Below are 24,626 nucleotides of genomic sequence, written 5' to 3'. Positions count from 1 at the left end.
AATTTCCCCATTTTTCCATAACAATGTGACATGCACATGGATATCGTCATCGACGGTGTGACCTTTTGCTCTCAATTCTAAAGGATAATATACTATCTACATAAAACGTAAAATTACAACCACTAACCCTCAATTTTATTTTAATCTATTTAAAGAGATCATGAGAATCTTTATAAGAGGAAATTGCACAATAGTAACTATAGCTGGATATAAAAGTATAGGGAATAATTATTTAATGTGATTGTTAATTGAAAAAAAAAAAGCAGCAAGATTTCTGACCTACTTAAAACGTGATTTGTTTATAACTTGTCTAATTAGGACTAATAATCATATACTTTCCCCCTTTTTTTTTCTTTTTTGTGGAAACAAACTTTCTTTATTCATCAACGGTGCAAATCTGAGCCCACAAAAGGGTTCCCAAGACAGGGCAGAACCCATAGGACCTGTTGGGATTGGGGGCTAACAAGTTTTTGAGGTAAAATTATATCTCTATGGATTTTGGGATCCAATGGGCGGCTCTATTTAGATCTCTATTACAATGGGCTAGTCTCAAATGGGATAACTGCAATAGGAGTGCATGGGCCCGAGAGATAAGAGCGCGCTCCTTCCCACCTAAAGTGATCCGAAGGGAGCTTGTCACGTTCAAGCAGTCAGACTCTAAAGAGACTTGTTCATGAGAAAGCGAAGTGCTCGACCATTGCTAAGGTTTCAACTTGCTCTGCAAAGGAGGCACGAACCGATCCTACGAAGCCATCAAAGAGAATCCCGGAGGAGTTCATGTAGGCACAGGCTATGAATCCTTCGTTCGAGCCCGGTAAGAAAGCCCCATCTATGTCAATTTTCGAAGTGCCCCGTTCCAGTGGGATCTAGCTAGGATAAATCTGCTCTGAGATGCTATTTTTAACTTTGGGGTTCCAATTTCTGTAGTTGCGCAGCATACTCCAAGCTGATTCCAATATTTTCGTCGGATCTGGAGTGAGGTCTCGAAGACATTGCTCACTTCGAGCTTTCGAACATACTAGAGGACGGCACTGCGACAGCTCAAAATCAGGTGATTTTGTTTTATTTTGTATGAAATTCTGAAAGCCATTCTTCCAGTCTAGAGTTGGGTTGAGATTCGAATATGTGGTGCAGGGTCGGCCCACACCAATTGCGTCTATGAACAGAGAGTGAATTAGTGTTCTATTGTCTCTACATGCTTCTGACAGATCGGGCACATGGGATCAAGTAAGATTGGCCTCCAAAATAATTTTTTGTTGCAAGGGCGTTGTAGCATAAATTCCATAAGAAAGTTCTCGATTTTTGGTGGGGTATGCATTTTTCAAATTCACGTCCACAGTTTTCATAGTACCGGGAAGAAGGATGTTGTGCGACCTTTAAAAAAAAAGGGAAAATGTCACAAATGGTTCATATATTATTATTTAATGTGCAATTTGGTCCATGAACTTTCGATCGGCTCAATTTGGTCAATGAATTATTAATAAATATCTAATTTGGTCCATGAACTATTGATAAATGTCGATTTAGTCATTCGTTACTATTTTTTTTTTTTCCTTTTTGCTTATAATAAAGCAATTGAAAAATAAAAAATAAAGAAAAAAAGAGAAAAAAATAGTAACGAAAAAAAAGAAAAAGAAAAAGAAAAGTTCAATAGTAACGAAAAAAAAAAAAAGAAAAGGAAAAATAGTAACAAAAGATTAAATCGGATATTTATCAATAATTCATGGACCAAATTAAACCGATTGAAAGTTCGGGGACTAAATCGGGCATTTATCGAAAGTTTAAATTGGCGATCAAATTCGAAAACCAAATTGCACATTAAGTAATAATATTATAGGGACCATTTGTGACATTTTCCCTTAAAAAAAGTTTAAAATCAGGATAATTTGACAAAGGAAAGCAATTTGAATGTAGAGCAACGAGCCCAAAAGTGAGTGTGTATATCCTTTCAGTTTCTGCACTGTCGTTTCACCACAACCTGTTTACATGTATGTTTTCGGTATAATTCCTCCTAAGGAATTGAAATTCTCTTCTCTTTTTTTTTTTAAAATTATTGACAATGCAGAGCTGCTTTCGATGAGCGTCCCATTGCTATTATCAACTTTCAACTCATGTACAAACAGGATGTCAAAATGCTTTGGGCTTACTCGATCCTAAAATGTATCGAAGTGGTAGAGTTCAACCATTTTATATATCAAAACCATTTTTTACGTCGGCAAAACACTAAAATTTATTAATCTAAAAATGCTAAATTCTATTCAACGTGAAATCAATACCCATTTACAACAAGCATTGTTTAGGATCTCCGTTGACACCAAAAAAAAAAAAAACGGATTTAGATGTCATAATGGGTATTATTTAAGATTTTTGGAGGTGTTAATTTTTAATATAAAAATACAGAATAATTTTAGCTCCAATTATACTCCAACGGAGTGGACTGTCACGAGGAGGTGACTCTACCTCCATGGCTTCTCATCCGCCATTTCTCCTGCTCCTCCTCCTCTTCACGCTCTTCTCTCTGCTCAATCCCCGCGCTCTCGAGCCGCGAAGCTATTGTTCCACCCGGAGGACGTACTCCCCCTGCTGCCAAGGCAGCTGTCCTGGCCCATCCTCAACTCCCTTCGCCGTCCCCTGCACCTGTTGCCCGCCTTCGTCGGCGCGGCTTCTCCCTCCAACGTCTCTCTGGCGTGGAAAGGAGCTCGCTTCTACGACAACACCGCTTGGTTGGAGTTCCACAACGAGACCGCTAGCGAGTTCGGCGGAGGCACGCTTCACATCAAGGTCCGTCCTTTAGCTTTATCGCGTCGCATTGGTTTAGTCTCTGTTTGGTTTTGAGTGCGACTCTGGAAGATTGTTGGGGGTTTTGAGCTTGTGGTCACTGATCACAAGCTTTTGAGGTTTTCTGGTCGACTATTATGTCGGGTTTGGTACGGTGGAATGGAATGGAATGATGATTCTAAGTCTTGGTTTTTGTTAGGTGAATAGTGGGAAACGGAATGGACATCCTTGTGATTGAGTGTGATTCTGGATGATTTTGGGAGTATTGAGCTTGTGGCGGTTTGGTAATGCGGAGAGATGGTCACTGTTCATGAGCTTTTGAGATTTTCTGATCTACTGTCACTGCTTGATTCAATTCGCTGCTGTTCGATTTTGTGATAATTATGGGAGATGTGAGGCTGTAGCAGTTTGTTGATGGGTTCTAATGGCCATCGTTTGCCAGCTTTTGGCAGTTTCTGATTAATTCTTGGTAACTTCGGTACTTGGTTTGAGCTTTCTGTCTTGGTTAATTTGGGGTTAATTTTTTTCTAACGGACTAAAAGTACTGAACTGGATTAAGTTTCTATCTACTTATGGTCCATTTCTTATCAACTGAAGCGCCTTGCTTCAATATGTTTCTAGTGGATTTTGTCACTTGCTGTGGTTTCTTTTCTTCTCCTTTCATCTACTTGTTTGTACTTGATTAAGCTTTACGAATTGGTGGTACCATGGTTGGTCATTTGAGTTTTTTGTGTCTAGGTTTTTAAGTGGTGGAAGGAGGATTTAGTGATATGGTTGCTCATACAAGTACAGTTGTTTCGTTTGATGTAAAATCAATTTATCTTATGGAGGCAATTCCAGTCTAGGTGGGTACTACCTCATGTTGATAGTCCTTGTTTTTGCATCTGGTTCTGCTTAATATGGAAACTAACAACTAGTTGGAGGTATCCGGCTTGTAACAATGAGTTTGGATTGCTCATCCAGGTCAGCAAAGCCCATAGCTGGACATTTATGGATATTTATGTCTTGGCAACCCCATACCGCGTGACATGGGACTACAATGTTTTATCTCATGAGCACACATTCGAGTTCAAAGAGTAGGAAGGAAAAGCTGAGTTTGAATATGTAAGCTGCAATTATCTTTTTTCTCTTCTGCTCTTGCATGTGCATATTGGTGAGTTGTTACACTTGGATTTTCCATTATTTCAATTACAGGTGAAAAGCAGAGTAGTGTCAATCTTTCTGATGCAAGCCGCAATGCTAGGGACCTTCAAGCATTGTGGGATGTGTTTCCCTTGTTTTCAAATACAGGTGGGGGGAGAAATCTAACATCAGTTTTCTCAAGAAGCATATGGGAGCTTCATTTGAGCAACGTCCCCAGCCTTGGGTTACAAACATCAGCATTGATGATATCCGCTCTGGAGACTTCCTTGCAATTTCCAAAATTCGTGGGAGGTGGGGTGGTTTTGAGACTCTAGAGAAATGGGTCAGTGGTGCATATGCTGGTCACACAGCTGTGTGCTTAAAGGATTCTGAAGGAAAGCTTTGGGTTTGTGAATCCAGACATGATAATGAACAGGTAATTTGGAAACGGATATGGGTTGGTTATGCATGTAAGTGTGTTTCTTTTTCAGTTTGAAGGGCTAATTTTTATATTGAGTAGTGGAGAAAAAAGATTACTTTGCGATTGTTTTTAAGCATTTTATCTATTCCTCTTTGTTCCTTTTTTTCATACATTGACGGATTGCTTTCGAAGTTTGACATTTCACCCAATCTTTCTGCCTGTTGTTGTCTCTGCAATTGTAATTGTGAAGTAAAGTTTTAAACCAATTGCATAGACACAGTATTAATATGGCTGTAAGTATGCCAGTCTTTCACAATAACTGTCCCCATTGTTCCTTTATGGGGATATCCAACAGACAAATGTTCAAACATCTCAAACACCCCCACCAGTTGTTTGAGTTATTTTTTCTCCACCTCCTCCTTAATTCCCTATGCTTATCTGTCTATCATTATTAAAGACAATCATACAACACTGCTTTAATGTCCTCTGATTATCAAAGGGTGGTCTTGTACATATTGAGAAGGACAAGTAGGCTCCCTGCCGTGTTTCTGTAACATTTTGTGAACCCTTAGGTTTTTGGGGCATTGTATTCCTGTGCGATTACTTTATAAATGTTACTTTTGTCGAATCATGGACTTCTTCTCTCACAAATATGGTTCCCATTGAGACTGTTCCATTTTGCATATTAGGTGTGCTTTAGTTATGCCCCTATGTTCTTAAATCTCCTTGCTCATCTTATGTTCTCTAATAAGACAGGTCTTTCCTTTTTTGTGCTCCCGTAGAAACTTTTGATTGTAAGAGAGGATGAGTAAGTAAATGATGTCATGCTGCTTCAGGTTCATGTTGAGCTGCAGCAGATCCTAATTAGGCTTCTACTAGAAGCTCCATTGTAGCATCATCATATTTATAACGTAGCAAATACAGTGTCTGAACTGTTTCTACTGAACTTCAAGACCATCTTTACACATGACTTGGCAACTTACTGATGATAATTATGGTTAGAATTTGACGAAATGATGTCCTTTACTTGAGGCAGACCTTGATTAACAAATTTAAGGTCACATTTGGGTTATTGCTACATGCTCTGTTCCTTTGTGTTGGTAAAGGGTTCAGGTGCTGCAGAAGTCCGACATAGTGTCTGAGATAATGCAATTTCTGTTTTGTTCTTATCATTGCAGGGAGAAGATGTCATTGCTGTGCTACCATGGGATGAATGGTGGGAGTTTGAGCTTAACAAAGATGACTCAAATCCCACATTGCATTGCTTCCACTGCATCCTGATATGTGAGCCAAATTTAATGAGACTGCTGCCTGGGAGTATGCAGAGAGTATGAATGCGAAACCATATGGTTATCACAACATGCTTTTTAGCTGGATAGACACTATCGATGCAAATTTTCCACCGCCATTGGATGCTCATGTGGTACAGAGATTGTACATGTGCATATGTGTTTATAAAAATTTTTTATGGGTGCATTCAGTTTGTCTTAAGACAATCTTTCTAACACTAAGTCCTTGTGTAACTTCCAAGGTATATCTATAGATGCCTTAAGATTCTTAGATGTTGGATACAAAATAGTTTATGCTTCTTAACCTGACTGCTAAACAGCAATTTACCCGTACTTTGATAAGCCTGAAATATAATGATGCCATGTGTCAGATCCTAACAACATGGTCTAGATGGAATCAGACAATCACACCGTGATTTTGAATGAATTCAACTGAGCAAAACAAAAGGCTAAAACCTGGACAGTGATCTCACCAAATAGCAGATTAGCATGTGACTATTGAATGCTAACATTATGTAAAAGAATCTGACACTTGGTTTGACAAATATTCATTTTTTATGGCCTCCTATATGATACTGAGACAGCAAAATAGTAGACTTTGTTCGTCTTTTCTTAAGAGTTGCTATCAGCCCGACTGACGATGCATGTAATATGCTTACCATGTGGGGTGCTTTATTTGCGTGATGGGAGTATGGTTCACTTGTTTTATAGAAAGCATTGTATTATTGTAGGTTGCTTCTGTTATGACGGTATGGAACCAAATGCAACCAGTCTATGCTGCGAACATGTGGAATGAAGCACTCAACAAGCGATTTTATGCATTTTGTTTTTCACACTTAGGTGTAACTGAATCTAATGTCTCTGGAATGACATTCAGTTAACACATTATACGGTTGTAATTACACTTCCTTTACTTTATGGCTACCTTAGAATTGGGTTGCATACAGGGCTTGGATCTTCCGGATCTATTAGTGGAAACTGAAATGAGGGGCTCATCTTTTGCTGAACTGCTGACAATTCCAAAGCAAGACGATTGGGTATACAGCGATGGGAAGTCTGCCTCATGTGTAGCATTTGTTCTTGAAATGTACAAAGCAACAGGACTCTTTGATCCAATTTCTGGCTCCATTCAAGTTACGGAGTTCACTGTAAGTGCAATCTGATTGACCCTAGTTGGGTTATCTTTCTGACACTAATTGCTTGAACTTACTATCTAGAGATGGATGTCGCTTTCTTCAAAGATTGAGAGAACTATAATCTAGTTTGCCCTTCAAGCATGACTTTTGTCATGAGGAGTCTCATTGGGCATTTTGAGAATGGCATTGTTTTTTATGCAGATAAAAGATGCTTACTCACTAAAGTTCTTCAAGAATAATTCAAGAAGCTTGCCTAAGTTGTGCAATGATGGGGAAGATGCCGAGCTTCCATTCTGTCAAATACGAGGTAGGTATCGAATGGAGCTGCCAGGATACAATACAATGGACCCATACCCTCATATGAATGAGAGGTGTCCAACTCTGCCCCCAAAATATTCCAGGCCATCCGATTGCTAGAAAACATTTCCTATGATGTGAATAGCACTTTGTATATTGGTAGGTGATTCCATCAGATTGTAGCTTATGACTGCATATTTTTGTAGAATGTGTAGTAAATAAAGACCCGTAGGTTGCATAGATTTTTACTTCTTCAAATTCCTTTTATTTGATATGATCCCACATAACATGTATAAAATTTTTGCATAATGTTATACTGAAACTTCATATAAATCAATTGTCGTATTCTTGTTTAGTCTTTCATTATGGTCTATTTTTATGAATGTTCTTGCAATATAAGTATTTACAGTAGGACTATCTAAAATTTGATGTTTACTTTCTATCTTATGACAAATAGAGATGCTCTTTTGGTTAAGGGTTTTCTTATCTTCCTTCTTCTCTAAATGTTTATGCATTTTATGTGTAAAATGAAAAGATATGGTATTGGAAATGTTTAATGCACATTAAAAAAATTAGTACTTATTTTTAATTTGTATTACCTGGTAAATGTTGTTAATATAAAAGCAATTTTTCTATCATTTTTTTCCAATTTATTCAAATACACGTTTACTTGTTTTGCGGTGAAATCATGTATGTTAATATGCACATTGGCTTAAACTAATTGAAAAAATATATATACAGATATGGCACTACATGGTTTGAACTTTGAATGATGTTATTCGGTAATTGCTAAAAGAATAACCAATAAATGAAAAAAAAATTAAACAAAAAGATTTCAGTGATGAATTTATACTGTTATTGTCTCTTATTCCAAGTTATTGCCAAAAAAACAGATAACATAAACTAATATTAGCATATTGTTCGGGTAGATTAGTTGATAAAATAAGTAACATATTTATTATTAAGTATAAGAGCACCAAAAGTACCAAACACAACATTTTAACTTAATCCCTAGACGGTGAAGTTTGCGATGTTAACCGCTCTTGTCGTGGCAATAACCTATGAAGACCGACACGGACACGTGACACGTGACACGACACGACACGACACGTCGACACGTCATTTCTTAAAAATAGAGAATTTCGACACGTTCCGACACGTTATATATTAAATATATTTATATATATAAATACATAAATAAATAATAATAAAAATAGCCTAGAATTAATTTACACAAAAATATTAAATAATATCATTCATTATTTTAATTTGTTACAACAATACACAAAACTTAGAGGAAAAAATATTGTTTAAAGAAAAATGCTGAAATGATATTTTTAAATTTATTTATTTATCATATATAGCATTTTTTATTACTTCTTTCAGAGTAAAAGACTTTTAAAAAATAAAACAATTCTAAAAATAAAACTGAAAAAAAATTGACCCCGTGTGTGTGTATACTTATAGCAATTTTATTACTTCTTTATTACTTCTTTTGTGTATATTTATATTTTGACCCCTCAAGTATTAGAAATTTTTAAAATTGACCCCATGCGTGTCGGAATCGCGTGTCGGAATTCTGGACTCGCGTGTCGGAGCGTGTCGGAAAGAGTTGACCACGTGTCGGATTTTTCGACACTTGTTGACCGCGTGTCGGAGCGTGTCGGGACGTGTCGGACACGTGTCGGAGTGTCGGACACGACACGAAGGCTTCCGGAGAGTGTCCGTGCTACATAGGCAATAACCATATCACCAATTCGAGACTAGTCGGTGACAAAGGAGCAGCTTGAGGGACCTTTCACCGAATAGTTGTCCTCTTGCTCCCTTCTTCAGCCTCCTTGTTGAGTAACACCCGCGGTAGATCTGTGCTAATGTTTTATTGGATTCTTTCTTGCAGTGACCATAATATAAATTATCGTCCTCTAGTCTCTTCTCGTATGCCCGGATATTATCTTTATCTCACGTCATCCGGTTATTAATTTACAAGTAAAGATTGCGTGCTCCATCATATATTATATAATTTTTTTGTAGATCTTCTTTGGGGATAATAATGTATAGTGTTACTCTCAAGCAAATAACAGTATCCACCATTGCTAAACCCGTTCATCAATAAGGAAGCCAATCGGCATCTTGTGAGTAAGGATATCCATATATCAATATAAAACAGAATAAGAACAATTATTTTACGTTTGATGTTGAAGCATTTGTCAGAAGCACTGCACTCATTGCAACAAAAGTTTTAAGTGAATTCTATTTTAATAAGGATAAATTTCACAAATGAAAAAGAGAGAGAGAGAGAGTCAAAGCTATATTAAGTGGTCCCCATACAACGGATCAAGTGTCAACCCTGCATCAAATTATTTAGTCATCATATGATTAATTTCTTATGAATAATTTGATTAATAAGTGGAGAGTCACGTTCATAAGTATCAGTGAAGTAATATTCTTTTAAAGAGATTTTACCACAAATTATGTGTAAATAAACTATATATACGAAAAGCCACCAAGTAAAGACGGAATGACTAATTATGACTCATGAAAGACACAAAATAATGTCTACACAAGTTAAATTTAATATAATGATGTTCTCATTTATAAGATCTTAAAAAAAGCTCTTCACAATTTTTGTATGCATAAACAAGTAATCGAATTTGTATCCTCTTCAGCATAACTCATGACATAAATATGATGGACAAGGTGAAAAAGAACTAGAATTTTGTGAAATTTCTCTTTCCGACAAAAAAAATTTATATGGAAATATTATCCATCAAAAAAAAAAACATAGTGCCTTTAATATATGTGGAAAATCTACAACAAACAAAAACTAAATATATAAGATTATTAATTATGGTAAGTAGATATATAGAAAAATTGAAAAGAGGAAAGTAAATAAGTCGGGATCACCAATTTAAATTGCAATTGAATGATAGAGGGTAACTTTATATTTTTGGTAAAAATTGGGTGGGTTTAGTTATAGGGGCGGAAATAGTGCGACAAAAAAAAAAAAAAAAAATGATGTTGAAAGAAAAACTTGCAGCAATACATTTATAATTTTTCTCTGGTGCAGCCACCATAAGGTTCTAAACATTTTCAATTAGACAATAAGTAATCTGAATTTTTTTTTTCGAAATAAATGCCCAAACATTTCGGAAAGCTCACTGAGGCCTTTAGCCGGTGTTGTGATTGTCTAACCAGGTGAAAGTGAAGATGTGGCGCGGCTCATTATATTTTTCCGATTAAAAGTAAATTACTTTTTTGCTTTTTCCTTTTCTTTCATTTCGACTTCTTGATATCAATGATGTTCGTTGAAATATCCAATTGATTTTCAAATGAAGGGAACCAAAACTGGTCTTGCCAAGGAGTTCTAAAGTGGTACATAATGAGCGAGCCGCAATCATCTTTGCAATTTGTCTGTCAGGCTTTGAAAATGAAACGGTGCTGCTCCCATTTTTATGCCTCCCAAAGAAATTTAGTCTTGGTCGTCCTTTTTTATTTTTTCTTTACAAATGTCTATAATGCACTAGATGCATTCATCGCCAAACACCATTTTTCAGCTCATATATGAACGCGTTTTCATTTAAAAAAATCGAAATGCTTTACGGTTACTTGAGGCTAGTTCATTTGACAGTCAATTTTGACCACTAGCTTTGTGATTTTCTGTCGCATAACATCACGAACTTGCATTTTGTATTTTGATATACTCCATCATAATCTTATTGATAAAGTTACATAAGGAATTTAAAAGACATCAGGCTCATAAGCTAGCGGCAAAAAATTGGGACACCACATTTCTGGAATATAAGTGGTCTTCACCCAAACCAACTGCTTGCAAGGATCTAATCTGACAAGGAAAATATACTGAGAGGGCTGCACGACAGAGCATCATCTCTTCACTAGTCCTCCAAGATGACTCATTTCCAGTAGTCAGTAAAACATTCGACCGCGTTCAAGATACACAAAGCATGGCCACACGAAAAGAGTCAACTCATACGGCAATTTGAGTTGAGTCGAGTTTGCAGGAAAGCATGGTCGAGCAGCAAGGCTTTCTTCAAGAGCAGAGTCGCGGGAGATCATTTCCCTTGGCGTCCAACTCTGCAAACGGCCGCTGTTAGAGCTGCTTGACTATAGACAGAAAAGCTACATCTTTGTTACGACCTTTAAGAAGTGAAGCAATTGTAATATCAGTTAAACTCATAACCTATAGCATTTGGAGGACACCGGCTATCTCATCACAAAGGACTTTTAGTGTGTTTCCTTTTCGGAGATAAGGTTGAAGAATAGCTTGAGCATTGGGATGATCCCACCTCAGCGTCTTCCACTTTTTCTCATCTTCCACCCAAATATGCGGAAGGTCCTCAATTTCATGTAATCACAACAGCAAAGGAATCCTCTTCAGTTTTGGACATTTGTACACACTCAAATCATCCATGGAATTGCAGCTTATTGGGACTTTGCATATGGTCTTCAGCTGGGGTAGATCATATAGGTACAAGCGCATCAGGTCTGGGAGAGAGATTGAAGAAGGCTCGAAGGATGAAGGGGTCATGTTTACAAGAATCATTATACTTCCTTCTTGGCCTTGTCCCACTCCGCTCATCATCTCCTACATTCCTTTGAAGCGGCGGACCTCAATAGTTTGAAGATTTCAAAGATGGAGCAGCCACTCATGTGGAAACAACATTCTTATGTCATTTCAATATTTTATGGTAAGAGATTCAAGAGAAATCTCTTCAACTAGCACGTATAAGGGAGGAGCTCCGATTATCTCCAACATGTTTTCACAAAGGCATATTGTAGTTCTTCTCAGATTAGGGCAGTGGGACATCTACTCTAATTCCACCACTCTTTTCATTTTATCACATAACTTAACAAAAATCGCTTCTAAACTAGGGAAGTCCGGGGCAGATGTGGTTGTGTGGATGTAACTGCTGCTATTATCCCCACCATTTCCTCAAATTGAGATATATCAATCTCTTGCAGATGTGGAAGGTAGTATTTAGACCCTGCAGTTCCAAATTAAGTGCAACTTTGCATCAAGCTCCTCCAAAATAAAGTCTCGGCTTTTTTTTGGAGATAAGAGGTTTAATTTTTATTTTTTCCTAACACTGCATCTAATAGCATACATCAAAGGATTAAGTGGTTAAAACCAACTTAAATCTATCTGCTTTAATTGTGATTCCCACCTCTTCAAGATCAAACTGTTCCCACACATCATCAAGGAATATTATAGACTTCTCTCTTTTCGTTAAACAATTGGACAACATCGCTGCTTGTTTCCTCACATCATTTTCTCGTAGTATGCCTAAACTTAGAGCTTTCCAAATGCCGTCGCAATTTTTGTGTGTTAAAATCTTGTGACACAGTGATCCACAACACATTGTTATAATTTACTTTTTCGAGGAGCCTATTATGAATGTGCACCATAAGAGTCATTTTACCAACACCCCCATTCGATAAAATCCTAGTTGGAATATTTGATTCCCTACTAGATACTCCAAAATCTTTGTTGTATTTTTCTGAAATGTCTCTCCCACCAACTTTCGTTCTAATAATTTACTAGCTTTGGTCTCTCTTGCCTCAAATAGTCCTTTTGAGAATATGCCATCTCCCATAAGGTCTTCTTCTTTTTGCATTAGTATATCCAGCTACCGGGGTGGCGTTAAAAAATCTCACTTGTTGTTTCAATACTATGAAAATCATTTCTAAGCTTCTCCACATCTGCCAACCAATTCGTAACTTCCATTCTTTGCTTCTTTAGGGATAGAGATGCGGTAAATTCTAATGCATCCCTTATGTCAGCTTCTCTACTATACAGTCGTTTTATTTTAGTTTTCAAAGTTACATTCTTTTCAAAGTAGTTTCCTGTGTTTAGATGACTCTTCATAGGGGCACCCTTGTTCATATCTAATTCTGCAATTAAATCCATCTGTTACAGTCTCATGATAGCATTCTTGCTGCTCCTACTAAAGTAACATGGTGATACATAACGATTAATTTAGGTAAATAACCACCTGCCTCATAATGACGATGGACCTATCAAATCCGTGCCATAAGGTGGAATCTGAGGAGGTGGAGGAGTATAATTCGGAGTTTGTGATGATGATAGGATACATGGATCCATGTCCATTAGAGCTGTTGGGAGACACGTGACTGAATGGTTTTTCCATGATGATGATGGCATGGTTGGATTTTGTTGGGCTTTCCTTGTCTCATGATTAATGGATTGATGCCGAACACTTTGATGTTGAGGGGCACCAAAACTGGTTGCACTAAAATATTCAAAAGTAAGATCAATCAACAATGGGACTTTCAAATCAAGCCACGCTTAGAGGTAAAATAACATCTAGAACTTGATCACGGAAACATCTGCAATGAAAATTAACATTCACATAAGTTAAATATTTTGAGGAAAGAAACCATGCAGTAAAAGTGGCATCGGACATATAGAATATGCAAAGATACCATGGTAATTAGGAAATGACTGGACATGGAAAGGGATCAATTTGAGCTATACTGGAGAGAATTAATAATCCAAAGAAGTTCTGCAATGAAAGCATCAATGCTCACTCGAGTAAGATAATCTGGGAATATCTAGGATTCATTAGGAGTGACAGTACTTATTTATGTAAATCAAGACATACCTTGTGATGATGATGGGTCCGCCATATTTGCTCCACCCTCCAAAACTTGCGAATCGGCATGCGTTGCCTTGAAAAAATGAGGCCCCCCCGCAGGCTGTAATGCAGTCGCGGGATATGTGCCCCCCGAATTCAGCAGGGAAAACGAACTGGTTTCACTTCTAGATTCTTCATTGTAGCTTGGAAGTGGTTCGTTAGAATGCGGAACAGTGTTGGTTACACTTGTTACTCTGGATCTACGTGGCCGATTGCGATCCACAAAGCAATTTGAATTACCAACTTCAAAAAATCGATCCCAGTGGAATGCTGATGTCTGTGCTGATGTGCCTTTCGACATCCCTAATTTATAAGCCACAACTTCGTGCACTAGACTCTGATCAAAACATTCTTATACCCCGTAACAAAGCAACATGAGGTTTAGAGAGAGATCAAGTGAATGATCAATTTTATATGGATTATGTTAATAAATGCCCCCGACACTTGTTAAACACCCAATTAAGTAAAGGTTGTCAGTCTTAATGCACGTCTCTCTTGTATTATGTATAATCAATGCATTGAGAATTAAAATATTTCCTTATCAAGTATACTTAATAAGTGTGATGGACACTAACTTAACGAGACCCATTTAATATAAAACGATAATTTTATACCTTCTAATGTCGATGGGCTCATTGTATTTATGCTGTCCTCTGGAATCTGGAGGGGGGAATTGAGTGGCTCGACAATAAGAGGTCCATTGAAAGGTTGTGATGTAATAGGTGGCTCTATGTCCATGGAAGCCCGTGGAGGAGATAAACCACGATATCCACGCTGGCTGTCGCTTTGAATTGGTTGACTAGAATGCTGGGGAGTGTTGGTGGTGGCAATGTTACTGAGTTGAGTATCTGATGCAACGGGACCAAGCAAAATGGACCCCTGTAACTCATTTTGAAAAATCTTATCAATGAGCTGACGGTTTGGTGATAGCAATGACGCACCTGGATTCTGTTGTGCATTTGATGTCTCAAGGTAAAGAGACTCGATAAAAGAAGTCAACAGTACATCAGGGAAGGATGAATTTGGCGGGGGAGGTGCACTATAGTAACTCGTTGCACCATCGAGTGGGTGGTTTGCAATGTCGATCGGCCTTATCTCCTGCACCATCTCTTCCATCAATTCACGACTCTGTGGTGTCGAAGGAGGCTCACCTGGTGATTGATTGAGATACACGACAGCATTAGTTGGATTCATATAGCTGGCTGAGGAACATTTTGAAGTTTCGGGTGCAGAAAAGCCGGTTGCTTTGGCATGTCGTGAAATGGATCTTTGAACATTAAAACTAAACCTAAAACCGTAATTAAGATTAAATAATAAAAATTACTGTACTAAACTGCCCATTTTGTGCGGTAATTTGGAAAAGCATGCCTTGTGGAAATTGTAAATTGGTTCCGCCCTCCACATTTGGCGAATGGGACGTGCTGGTCGGAGCTGCTCTAACATTTCCTCGAATCCTTTCCTCAGATACATCTCGGTCCCTCGAGTCCATCCTTCTTTTAGCCATCAGTGCGACTTTGGCTCCTACTCTTACATGGACATCAACTTTCTCACATTCTGTAATGCCAAAGCCCGCAATTCCAGCCAAGTGAGCCTTGATCCTTGTAGCAGCTCCACTAGTCTCCTGTCCACAGTAGCACCTCCACTTTCTATTATTTGGACTGAGGATTGTCACATGCCCCTAAATGGATCCTTTTCTCTGGGCATTGTTGCTATCAATATCCTACGAGAAGTAGTCCAGTTAAATAAGGATTTGATTCTTACAAATGGAAGATTACAAACACAAAGACATAGCAACATACCTGTTAGGATGGAAAGAGAAGATACAGATGCATATAAGTGGCAAAGATGCACCTCAGGAAGTAGAACTAGGAAGCTGTTCTTGAGATTCCGAAGCACTGGCCAGCATCCAGGAATCCAGCAAAGAGTCTTCCTTTTGCTGAAGGCGGAAATCCAATTCATAGAGAAACAAGGGCATTGGCCTGCTGTTGGAAATGGGAATAAACAGCTTTCGGTGAAGAATCAAGAGGAACAAGAGACAACAGCACGGTTGCTAAGTACGCAGGCAGGAAATGTCTCCGTCTTTTCTTTATCATCTCTTTATGTTTTTAAATGCGTGAGAGAGAGACTTCGGAATTGGTCGTAAGTCTTCAATCCTGATCAAACAATACTTTATTCACGCAAGTCGATTTTCTCCCTATTCACCCTTGTTTCTTTCAATTTGTTCGTCCCCCGGTTTCAAGCGGAGGACTTCTAGAAACCAACCAAATTTCTACAATATGCTACGTTTCGACCCTCACCCACCGTTTTAACTATTCACGTATATTCTCAGTAAAAAGAAAATTAAAGCACATGCATATGTTTACCATAAGAGAATTCATAGAAGGTTATTGCATCTTATAGCTTTGTCCACCCATATACAATCAGATCATTCAACCCGATATAACTTGTTTCGCATATAATTCCTTCAAATATACTTGTCTAGAAGTGCGCATATATTTGATCCGGCTGTCAATTTTTGCATGAATATTATGATAAGCAAAAAATGTGATCATATATACCAATAAAAGAAACACATAAGCTGAGAAAGATATCCTGAATGAGGACGTTTTGACTATGGATCCCCTTCTAATTGATCGAATTAGATCAATTAGAAGCGAATATTGATCGAGGTGTGAACTTTCCAAACAAATCTTAATTGTGCATCATTTTGTTTTCTACTATGCTTTGGCAAATAATATTACAGAGGAATGAGAACGTACAGCTGAAAGATGGAAACAAGTAAGTGGAAGTAGAGGGGCATCTCCCTCTGCAGTTCGAGTACTTGAAGATGATAGATACATGGAGCGGAAGAGATTCCCCTTCAAATTCCACCGATTTCGGGAACATAGAATCGTCCATGATCAAAGGAAACAGATTCATTTCAGTATAATGATATTGGGTTGTTGTGCATCACTGTCCAGGGAAAGTCCTGTCCTTGCACCGGGATGATTAAGAAGAGATGACTGGGGAAACGAGAAGAGAAATCTCATATTAAGCTAATGCATTTGAAAATGGAAATTTAGAAAGTTGCATCCTGTGCCTCTGAAGTTGCATTTTGTTCCCATTTTCCCATCAAAATGTGACAAACACGTGAATGTAAACGGGTGACCATTTGCCCTCATTCAAAATGAGCATTAAACTATATACCTAATACGTAAAGTTACGACCACTAACCCTGAATTGTATTTTAATTTATTTAAAAGATCATGGGAATCTTTCAAAGAGTGAACTGAAAAGCAGTAACTATGAATATAAAAGTTTAGGGAAAATTATTTGATGCGATGGTTAATTAGAATGAACATCAAGATTTCTGAACTATTTAAATATATGATTGGTTTTGTGACTTGGCTAATTAGGACAATCGATCATATTCTCCCCTAATTGAATGTGCGACATCTCAACGAAAGTTGAAAATCAGTATATTTTGACAAGGGAAAACTACTAGAATGTACACTAACAAAGTTTCAAAAGTGCAAAGATCACTTCATATTCTCTCTCAATTTCTGCATTGTCAATTCGCTAAAGAGCTATTTGCCTGAACTTATGCATGTACTTGTTATTTGCTATGCGCATAAAATTATTTAGGAGCAATGTCTAATATGCTAAATTCGTGTTTTCCCAATCACGAGACCGGTTTCATACATAGTTTGGATCCTTAGATCAAAAAGAAAAGAAAAAAAAATTATCGCGATAATGATTTAAAGACCGTAATAACTCAATGACTTTAAGTTAAATTACTGTTACGAGTTCAAAGGTTTCAGTCACATCTTCATAAAAATTAACAATCAAATCCACTGATAATTCGACCCGTTATTATATCCATTCGTTATCTCACAATATTGTGATTGCACTAACCCTTTTAATAAGAGTGCAAGTCTTGTGAAGCAACCTATTACACAACCCGACTCTGAATTTCCTTAGGCGAATTTAAATGGGAATTCTTATGAGAGTTTTGGATGTGGCTCGCTCCGAAGTAAAGTCCTTTCCGTTCCCTCCTTCTGGTTGGCCGAAAGGAGGCCACTTTCAACACGACATTCCTTCGTGTGAAAGAAGGAAATTAGCAGTTTGAAAGCACCAAAAGGAATAGAAAGGGAGAGCTGGAAATGGTCGAATTCTGGGTCAAAAGTGGGTCAAAGAGGACACGGCAGCAGAGAAAAATCCAGCACATATTCATAGTTTCTTTTCGTCAATATTTATGACGGAGTCTTGAAAACCAACGAGTTCTTGCCTGAGTTTTTGTTTATCTTTTTCTTGCCATGTTGGTGCAGCTCCTGTTAAACAATATAGTTAGTCAATTGATGACTGAGTTTAGCGAACTTGATGGTCCATGATGGTGCTCAATAATGCTACGCTTTGGAAAACTAAATACCACTTAGTTGTCTTCATTAAGGGTTTGGGCAGAAAACACAAAAAAAAAAAAAAAAGCCAAGAAAAAAGAGCGAGTTGTACCAAAAAAAGGGAGAGAGAAGGGACAAAAGGGAAAAGGCACCTTATGCCAAGGATGTTGGTTGAAAATGAGGAAAAGAACAAAAGAAAACGAAAATGAAAAGAGAATCCAATGCAGTCAAGAGTGATAGCTTAGTTTGAGCTATATCCCCGACTTTGCAAAATTCGAGGAGTTTTTTTTTTTTTTTTTTTTTTTCTGTCACACTTTACAACATTCATATCATATATTTCCGGTATACATTAGGGTAGAGGAATCACTTTAATCGTAAAAAAAAGAAAAAAGAAAAAAGAAAAAGGGAAGCATGTTTACTCTACATTTCATGTTATTTGCACATAAGAGAAAGTTCAATATAAAAATTTGAACAAGTGAAGGTAAATTATATAAATATAAAGCCCATTAAAATCTCGTAAACGAATATCGTGAGATATTCTTAATAGTTTTCATCGGCTATTTGCACCTTATAGACACGGGATGCAATATCATTCTAAAAACGTTCCACAAAATGGCAAACAACCTTAAGGGGAAAATACGATAAACTTGCAGCAGCACTTGGAAGCAAAACCATCAAGGGAAGGACCTTCCCCTGCCGCCCTGACAAGAGCATAATCGCAATAATCGACGTTGATTCTCCTCTCGGAAGTTGCAAATCTTGGATCATCATGACCATTTACATTCACAAGCAGACCACAATGGCTTGTCTCGATTCACCGGAATTTGGTGACTGTGATGAGGGCCACTCTGGTCGGAGAAATCTCATGTATTTGTTGAGATCAATGACATTGCCGAAGGGAAGAATCAAGAGCCTCCAATGCCCATAACTTAGGTACTTCTCCCTTCACTACCGCAATCCTAAGACATTGCAGGTTTGCCAAACCTGCCAATGTTCCTCCCACCAAACCGACTAAGGCTGCGTTTGGGAACTGCATTCCCAAGGATCTTTAGGGGGCTAAAGGCCTTTAGGCCAAGGAAAGAGTGTTTGGGAAGACTTTTTCTACTTGCCTTTGGGAAAGGCAAGCCTTCCCAAGGCTGAAAGCCCAAGGCACCCCTAGGGCTGCCTTGGGCATTCAGCCTTCTCGGAAGGCTGATGGAGAGTAAGACAAAAAAAAAAATTCCATAAATGTCCTCGTTAACATTTCGTTTTTCCGGTTTTGTCCTCGTAACTATTCACCTTCTTCTTTGTTGGAGGTTGGTCGGCGGTTGTGCCGAGCCGTGAGGGGCGGCGACGAGGCTGGACAGAGGCGGCAAGAGGCCGGTGTGTCACGGCGACCGTCGGCGGCCGGCCGCGTGACCTCGGCGACCCCGCGAGCGAGTCGCGTCACCGCGACCGCCGCAACCCTCGGCAACCACCCAAATCTAGGTCGCAGATGACAGCCGCAACCTTGGCGACGCTACGACGCCCGGGCAGATCCCAATCAGGAGGTCTCCGCGACCCAGATCCGGGCACCTCCGGCGACCCAAATCGTGCGCAGACTGGTCCCCGAGGTCGCCGCGACCCGATCTGGCCGCGCGACCTCCGGCGACCCAAATCGAGCGATCGGGTCGCGCAACCGATTGAGCGGCCCCGGCGACCTCCGCACGGAGGTCGCGGCGCGACGATCAGGGGGTCGCGACCTCGCCGGAAGGTCGTGCGACCCGCCGCTGCGACCTCCGTGCGGAGGTCGCCGGCCGCCGATCCGGTTGCGGCGACCCGCCGACCGCTTGCCTCTCGTCGGACCGCTCGCTCACCCGACCGGCCGCTCGCCGGCGGTAACCAGCCAATTCTCTTTTTTTTTTCCTTTTTTTTTTTTTTAATGACAAAAGTCTTTTACGCAGTTAATTTATCCAAACACTATTTTGCTCGAGACATATTTTATAATGGACTTTTACAAATAAGATTTACCAAACACAATTTGCATTTCCAAAAACCCCTTCAGCTCAAAGGCCTTTACATTTTCTAAAGGACTTTCCCCAAAAGTCTTCCCAAACGCACCCTAAGTATTTGCTTTCAAAATGAGTTTAGGAATTCGATGCACTATCGCTTTGGTTTTCTTTTTCTTGTTTCTTTTTGGTTTTTCTTGCTTGTGTTTCTCGATATGTTGCTTATTTGGAGCCAAATCAATACCATTCAATTTTGATGAATAAATGTACTTCGTGCAAAATGTTTCTGGTAAGAATGCACTCTACAGTAAAAGGTTTAGATTAAGCAACACTGTCAAATTGCCTAGATCGATATGCTGCCAGTCAGACCATGCAAGAGGAGCATGTGTCCTATTTTGTCGATATATAGGTACTTCATCACATCTATGGACCGTGTGATCCTTTTGGTTTAGTAAATATAGAACTTTACAGGACAACGTCCATTTTGCGACAACGTATTTACACTTGAAATAAGTCAGTCATCTGCAATTTCAAATTTGCAAGAAAGCATGCTCAAGTAGCATGGCAGCAGAAGGCCTCTCCGCAGGCTGTCTTCGAAAGCATCACTACACAAAATCCTTTCCCTCGGCAGATAACATCTCAGGGATTGCTGGAGAACTTCGCATCACCTTAAATATAACTTGAGCCTGTATTAATGATTCAACCTTAAACAGAAACTCAAGACGCAGATCACACACCAAATGGTAATGCGCACGGCCCGAACTTCCAATAGGTTGGAAGCGCATTACCTGGAAGGACAAACAGAGAAAATGAAAAAGCAGTGCAGCATACTTACCCACTCATACTCCGAGGAGGTTTCCAAGTAATCATTTTGGTAATAGTACATCCCAAACTCCACATGTTGGCAGCACGATTGAGATCCGTGCTGTAATTATTCACCATCAAGGATTGTATGAGCTGCAGGATATATTAACGTTCACAAAAGCAGAGTACCTCTGGGGCCATCTAGTTTAGACTTCCCTTCAAGGAGCGATAAGCTGCTTATCCGGTTAGCTAAGAAATGGTACAGTAATAGTAAAGCTGAAGACTATTTGGTGTGTTCATGGAACACTGGATAAAATAGCAACGTCTTTATAGACATAGATAGATCAGATCGATAACTGAATCAACCACTTTCAACTTATGTTACCTCATTATTGAGAAAAAAGACCATGAAGCAATCAACAACATGATCTCAGCAAATGCTTGAGAACTAAAAAGAGAGCAACAATACCTTGGCTACCGTCCAGAATTCCGTTCTATGAACCAATACGCTTCTATTTACCCCATGTTAGGAAGGAGGCCTTTCTTTACTCTGACTAAATTCAATCCTTCTTCTGAAATGCAGAGGAGCAGCAAAAACAACACCACAACCTTTCGCCAAAGGTATTGCGTTCTATTCACTAACACTCTTAGAAACTTTTTAGGAACTAGTAGAAAAGGAAAGAACTCTCATTAGGTTTTGGCATCTATTTACAGCAAGAAATCTTTTCTCATTTATGCAACATAGTAACTTTACCCAAAACAATAGGAAAAAAAGTGATGAAAATTACTCAATAACATTTCATCCATCTAATAGATTTTTGCACAGATGAAATGCCACAAACCAATAATGAGAAGTACGCAGTCACCCAAGTTCCCTGACTTCACATTAGAATGCACCACAGATTAGCAACGAATTTCTACAAGATCTCGTAGTCTTGCAGTGAAGAGGTGGAAACTCACATGTTTAGCAATCCCAAAGTCAGCAAGTTTGAATATCCCAGATGCATCCACATATAAATTAACTCCCCTTAAATCCATGCGCAAGCCCAAGAGTTTTAACAGGTGTGGAGGCATAGATATCATCATTTACATCCAGAAAGCCGTATGCTTTGGAAGAAGCTTGTACAGTTTGGGAAGGGGTTTTGATTGATCAAAAAGAAGAATCTACTTCAACCGATATGCCCTTAGGCACGGCCATACATAACATAGAAATCACACCTACATTTTGTTTCTGTGGATGCTCGAGCCGGATGATGAAAAATTATCATGTCCGGTTCCTTCGGAGGATGGATCTATAAGAATTCACCTATCCCAATAACAAGGTCCAATCGTTCTTATTAAATATGCAAGTCATCTCATGATGCTTGATCAATGGTTTAGAATTTAAGTTGTTAACATGCAGGTAAGCCAATCCAGTCACAATATGGCGGGTAAAAGTGTGGACAGCCAATTCTGTTAGGGTCTCAAGATGCTCCTGGGTACACTTGTCTATCAAACCGTGATGTGCATATTCTAGATATATGCTAAACCGATCCTCAACCTGAGTATGTATGAATATTTGAAATTTTGGCGAGTCAAATTATGAATGCCCGTTGAGCTAGGAAAGATGCCGTGGAAAATAGACTAACAATTTCACTGCCATAATATTGCAGAATGTTCGGATGTCTAAGCTGGCTAAGTACCTGAATTTCCTCTAGTAGCAAAGCAATCAATTACCTGGAAATGATCAAAGAAAGTTTCCCCAGCATATTTAGATCTAATAAAGAATAGATTGGATCCCAGTATAACAAAAATATCACTTGCTTTAAGCGCCTAATGCACTAAGCTGAATTTGGATCATTAGGCAATAGCTCAAACTCCTTCGATGCACATAGATATCTGGCTTCTCTATCAATTAATATGTCAAAGTTCAGCCGACTGGATATCTAAAAAAATGGAACATGTTTAAGTTTCCCAGAGCTAATTTATTGGTTGCTTGCGATGTAAAACACTTCCGAAAGTTCCACGGCCATTAAGCTGGCATCTTTGCCATGGACTTGCTAGTTGTAACTGCTCTGATCTTTCAGCAACTTGAGCTGAAGCTTTAGGGTTCTCCATCCATCCACGACTTCAAGGCATTGAAAGTGGGGCGATAGCTGTGCAATTCTTTCTCCTTCGTCTTCTTACATCTTAACTCAAAGTGGGGCTGAGGCGAATTTTCACAAAATGGATGAAAATAAAACTTCCCAGCCTACATTTCCAGATATGATACAACTACTAAGCAGATCAAGTATTCCATATTCAGATAGTTTAATGTCTAAACAAGTTTAATCAGGGTCATGTTGCTCTGATCCAAGAGTGAAGCAGCATATGTGGCACAACATTGTCGATCGACAAGTCATAGCAATATCATATTTGAAATCATTTCTAAACACAAGCATATTAAAGGTAGTGCTGCCCCAAATTCTCTCTTTTCTTAGAAGGCTAATATTCCTGGAAGATCAATCCATAATAATAAATTGTCCTTTCGGCTATAAGACAAGATTGGAAACAAACTCTGCTAGTCCCTTGGCTTCCCAAATCTTCAGATCCGTCATTTTTTTACTAACCTGAAATATCGACCAGATTTACTCATTTCCAGTAGTCAATAAAACATGCGACTGCGTTCAAAATACACAAAGCATGGCCAAACGAAAAAGTCGATTCATATGGCAACTTAAGTGGAGTTTGCAGGAAAGCATGGTCGAGCAGCAGGGCTTTCTTCAAGAGCAAAGTCACGGGAGATCCTTTCCCTTGGCGGACAGTACTGCAAAAGGCCACTGTTAGAGCTGCATGACTATATAGATAGAAAAGCTACATGGTCTTTTTTCTCAATAATGAGACTAAGAGGTGCAGCTGGCAGGTCGTTGTGAAGCGTTCGCGTCGATGTCTCATCTGATTTGATGTGCGTTCATATCCAAATACTTGGCTTCTCATGTGAATCGAAACCCTAACTTCCATCCTTCCTTGAATTATTATTCAGATAGAAGTGGACTAGTCGAGCAAGATGATTAGATCGTGTCGATAATGACGCCAAAGAACCCCAAAGCGTTCTTGATGCGGACAAGGCTAATACGAGATGCTTCTTTAAATTTCGAATCGAAATCTTCGGTATATGCCATATGATTCGAGAGATGATACTATATATATCATAATATTACTAAAAAATCTCTCAAAAAGATTAATAAAGTGATCCAATGCTTAATTTAAATGAGGCAAATATTATTATCAATCATGACAACTTTCGTTTTGAGTAACGTTCGGAGTCTTAATTGATATACAGAGGTCGGCGGTCCCAATGTGAACAAACGATGGTACAAATGCGATTGAACAAAGCAAGAAAAGTCCAAACACATGGCCCGGACCATTTGCTCTGTCGACTTCAGCGCAATGAAGTTGCATGTGGGTGGAGGCTCTCTCCTTACAAACCCCGTCTTTTCTTGGCTCAGCAAAAACAAATCTCGAGCTTTCTTCTCGCGCGATTGATGGAAATTCCTTCCCATCACAGTTGGGAAAAATATTAGCCCATCTTAGTTTTTTTTTTTTTTTTTTTCAAAGGTCAAGAGCAGCATATAAATATAAATATATATGTGTGTGTATAGATATAGATGGTGAATTGATTTTTGTGCATGGGCATTGATGTAATTCAGTGAGGCTAGTTGGGCCTTTGAGGGGCCATGGTTGAATGACTTAGCGTGGGCAATGCCCAAACAAAAAGACAGATATCAACTTGCAAAGATGAAG

General features: G+C 38.8%; 1 long non-coding RNA gene and 1 pseudogene across 1 annotated transcript; one reads left to right on the top strand and one right to left on the bottom strand.

Annotated features, from left to right (window-relative positions):
- The first annotated feature begins 2,454 nt into the window (after positions 1–2,454).
- LOC104451406 lies at positions 2,455–7,376 on the top strand (annotated as a pseudogene).
- A 13,273-nt stretch (positions 7,377–20,649) lies between these two features.
- Positions 20,650–21,787, bottom strand: LOC120294779. Its single transcript, XR_005552073.1, has 3 exons — positions 21,054–21,787; positions 20,896–21,017; positions 20,650–20,746 (listed from the first exon to the last, which is right to left on the bottom strand). It is a non-coding gene; the product is annotated as an uncharacterized LOC120294779 (long non-coding RNA).
- Positions 21,788–24,626: the final 2,839 nt, after the last annotated feature.

Source organism: Eucalyptus grandis, chromosome 6 (assembly GCF_016545825.1).
Source record: "Eucalyptus grandis isolate ANBG69807.140 chromosome 6, ASM1654582v1, whole genome shotgun sequence".
Lineage (NCBI taxonomy): Eukaryota > Viridiplantae > Streptophyta > Magnoliopsida > Myrtales > Myrtaceae > Eucalyptus > Eucalyptus grandis.
This window is presented reverse-complemented; position numbering and strand designations above follow the sequence as displayed.